The following is a 4030-nucleotide window of genomic DNA, read 5'->3' as shown; positions in this document are numbered from 1 at the left end:
CATTGGCAGCAAGTGCAAACTGATGAAGAAAGGCGTTACATGCGCTCTCTTCGGCTCGTTAAAGACCACTCTCGCTGCTGCATTCTGGATCAGCTGCAAGGGTTTGATAGTGCATGCTGGAGGGCCAGCTAGAAGAGCATTACAATAGTCCAGTCTAGAGATAACAAGAGCTTGGACCAGGACTTGTGTGAAGTTTAACTGGTCATCAATCACAACTCCAAGGTTCCTGGCTGTCCTGAAAGGAGTTATGGTTGATGAACCAAGCTGAATGGAGAAATTTTGATGAATGACAAATTTGGTTGAGACCAACAAGTAGATCTGTCTTTGCAAGATTGAGTTGAAGGTGATGCTCTTTCATACAGCCAGAAATGTCTGTCAGGCAGACAGCGATACAAACACCAACTTTAGGATCATCTCGTTGATATGAGAATAAGACTTTGAGTGTAGTGATCAACCGATATATTGGATTCCCGATATTTTCCCGATATTTACATATTTTCCCATAATCGGTTATCGGTTTTGTAATATCAGATTTCACGATGAATGGCGCCATCTTGTGGACATTTTGAGAATTGCATACAAGCACGCCATTAAAGGACTGTGTCTGAGGGGAGATGAGTCAACAATGGTGTTCAAAGGTAAAATAACTTGCATCGCTTGGTTAATAAACTTTGTTTAACATTAATGCCCGATTGATATATGCACAAATAAGATGTTATGAGATAATATTATGTAGTTATGTAGTTTAAACTTGGCGCTAAGTAGAGACAAACTCACAGAGTCAGTCAGGTAACTTAACCTGTAATGTCACAATACAGTTGTAACTTCACATGAATGAAATAAAACAGCCTTGAATGAGAGCATGTTGAACATAAAAGCGCCAAATTTATTTCTCTCTGTGTGTTTATGCTCAGTCGCATTTAGCCGTTCTCTCATCGAGTTGTTGCTCCAGCATATACACTGAAAAAAGTGAAACTACTGTGTCATTTATTTAAAGTACATTTTTACATTGGACTAAGTGAAAATCATGATTTCTGGTTTAAACCTGTTTTGTTCAGGTTTCCTTAAAGCAAATAACGAACACCCTAGACAAAATTAAAAGCAACAGTTTGAGTTAAATAGCATTTTTAACTCAAACCTGAGTTTTTAATGTCACGTGACCCCATGACGTCACATCAACGAACTCCTTGCTCGGCCAGCTAGAGAGTTTTTCAATCCGCCATTGCTCGCTTTGCTTCGAAGACATCAAGACTCCGGTCTGTGGCCCAGGAAATCTCCTAGACTCGGTAAGCATTCGATATTGTATTATTTTTTTTACGTGAATAAGTGTTTTTCATTCATATTTATGGTTAGTGGCAGGATGGCGACTGGGCTATTACTTTACATACAACTGTGTTTGTGCAGGTTTTGTGCAGCCAAGCCTCTGTTTGACAAATTCAGTTAACTTTTTATTATTTCACTGTGATGTAATGTAAATTTAATGATGGTGTATTGTGATGAGGCTTGTTTGTCTCTAACAAAGTTAGTCAAAGTGCTTGGATAAATTAACGTTAAGTTAAGTTATACCTCTTTTCTCACATGCACTGCAACCGTCAACTAACGTTAAGTTAATTTAAGCACCTTGCAGCCTGCAGGAACAATATATGAAAAGGCCAATGTCCGAATTAGCTAATGTTCGATTGAGCCCCCGTGTAATAACTCCGGAAAATAATTATTCTATTAGGTATTCTACATTTAAATGAACTTTAGATTTGCGCCCTGCCCCCACGGCACTCCGTTTTGATATCTCCGTGCATGGGGGATGGGATCGATCGCATTCACAGAGCACTCGGCTCGGGTATTCATAACGGAGTGGTGCGGACGGAGCAAAGTGACTCGTGAGTGTTTCAACTTTTCAAATTCATTCCTATGAAAGTTAAGCACAGGGATGTCACACGTACCGGTACTTTAGTCCCAATTTGGTACTGAAATGTAAAAAATGTTACGATACCAGCATTTCTGTGGTACCGATTCGAGTATATCCGGCAAAGTTACCCGCTGCGTTCAGTCACTTCCTATCGTTACTGTGTATGTGAATATTAAGCTGCAAAATACTATTAAAATAGTACTCCTGCATGTTCTGTGTGAATGACGGGCACTTATGATGAATAGCTCTTTGCTCTTGTGATGAATGAACTGACTCGTGCTGCGTTTTGCATTAATGAAATGCACTGGAATAGAAAATGTGTTCTGATTTAAGAATTCATATTCCATTGTTTCACCTGTCAGCATAATGCAGTATAGTACAATATCACCAGTATGTCTAAGGTCTAATTAATAATGACAGTCTAGTGATTATTTTGGATAGTGCTTTAACTGCCCCAACAACAACAAACTAAATTGTGACATTTCAACTTTTCTTTTGTTTTACAGGTTGATTTTGTTTCCTGGAAATCTTGCAATTTTGGCCTTCTTGCTGAATTTGGTGAGTCCCAAAGAATACAACTGTGAACATTATTTTCATGTATTTTTAAATAGGAATGACTTACACTAGAGAATAGCTTTGAAATTACCACAGAGGTATCCTTGCTAATATTATACACTACATAATAGTATAAAAATACAATGGAAGGTTCACTTCATGTCAGTATTTAATTTATTTGATATATTTATTACATTTTTTGAGAAAATAACCCCAAATCAAAACTAATCTAGAAGTTACCCAATTTAATGTGGTTTCTTTTACCAGGCAGTATAAATAAATAAAAAAAACGCAAAGTTATTTCATGAAGCTTCAAATGTCCTAAAATATGGTGTAGAGATACTCGCAAGAAATCACTTGAGCGCTTGTATCCCAATGAGATATCGTGTAATTTGATCTCACTTGCAGGCAGTGATGGCGCATTAAATTTTTTTTATATAAATACTGTTGTGTTTCTCGCATAAACTGATCGTTTCGTGTCTTAAGACATCAATGTGTCTCCACGAGCCACAGGGTTTAATATGGATCCCTATGTCTATGTGTTTTTTACTCTCATAGAAATACACCCCGTTGACATGCATTATACGAGCAATGTGTTAAAAATCTTAATTTGTGTTCTACACACCTACATCTCGGACACCCTGGCAGTCAGCAGATAAACATCACACTCATTTTTGGGGAATTCAAAATTTTCTAAATGATATTGACTGAAATTTCTTCTTTTTTGCCAGAATTGTCAAAATATATTGTTAATTAATTAATTTTTGAATATGAATTTAATGTAAGTTGTTATGCCCAATTTTGTACTACAGTTAATACTATTGTTTCTTTTCTTGTTTCAACAAGATCCTTTTGGATGGGCAGACCTGGCAGTCAAAAGGCCAGCCAAGTCGCGGGTTATTCTGAATCCCGATGACACCAGGAAGCTAATTCTCCCTCATGGCATTCCAGAGTCAATGGAGTATCCTATGGATGAAGTCCGGAAAGTGTGAGGGTTGAATGGCAATTTAGGACTGCAATACCAAGACAGAGACTTTGGAGATGCGCTAGTGAACTTGACATCTACTGTGGAACTTGAGGATTTGGCAACTATCAAGGTCATCCCAATAACTCATGATTGTAGCCAAGTAATCACTCACTGTCTGTGATGATATAGTAGGCGTTTCTCAATGTCAAGGATGCTTCCTTGGAAGGACGGATCCTTCTAAGTCACTTCCTTCAGAGGCTAGGCGAGGCTCCTCTTTAGCATTCGGAGAACACGTAAATGGAACAGGCTAGCAAGTGCACGTCATTACGTCAGTGAAAAGGTCCGTTGGCCATCAATAACGTTATTTGTATTTTTTAAATATCAATACAGTAGTATTTTGTACCAGTATTTAAACGTTAAACTTTACTTATATTTACTACAGTTATAACAAATGTTTGGTAACGTAAATAAAAGCATTGTGGCAAGCAGCGAGGTGAGGGTCCGTGAGAGAGGGCCGGTGGAGTGATAATGAGCGGCAGCTGATCGCCGCCACACCGGTCTCGGCTCACGGCAGTGACGGGAGTATAATTGGAGGAGCGTGG

General features: G+C 38.4%; 1 long non-coding RNA gene across 1 annotated transcript; it reads left to right on the top strand.

The window, feature by feature from the left end:
* Window positions 1-1204: 1204 nt before the first annotated feature.
* Window positions 1205-3577, top strand: LOC137073996 (uncharacterized). Its single transcript, XR_010904844.1, has 3 exons — window positions 1205-1286; window positions 2413-2464; window positions 3308-3577. It is a non-coding gene; the product is annotated as an uncharacterized lncRNA (long non-coding RNA).
* The last annotated feature ends 453 nt before the right edge of the window (window positions 3578-4030 follow it).

The sequence above is a fragment of the Pseudorasbora parva genome, chromosome 4, assembly GCF_024679245.1.
Source record: "Pseudorasbora parva isolate DD20220531a chromosome 4, ASM2467924v1, whole genome shotgun sequence".
NCBI lineage: Eukaryota > Metazoa > Chordata > Actinopteri > Cypriniformes > Gobionidae > Pseudorasbora > Pseudorasbora parva.
This window is presented reverse-complemented; position numbering and strand designations above follow the sequence as displayed.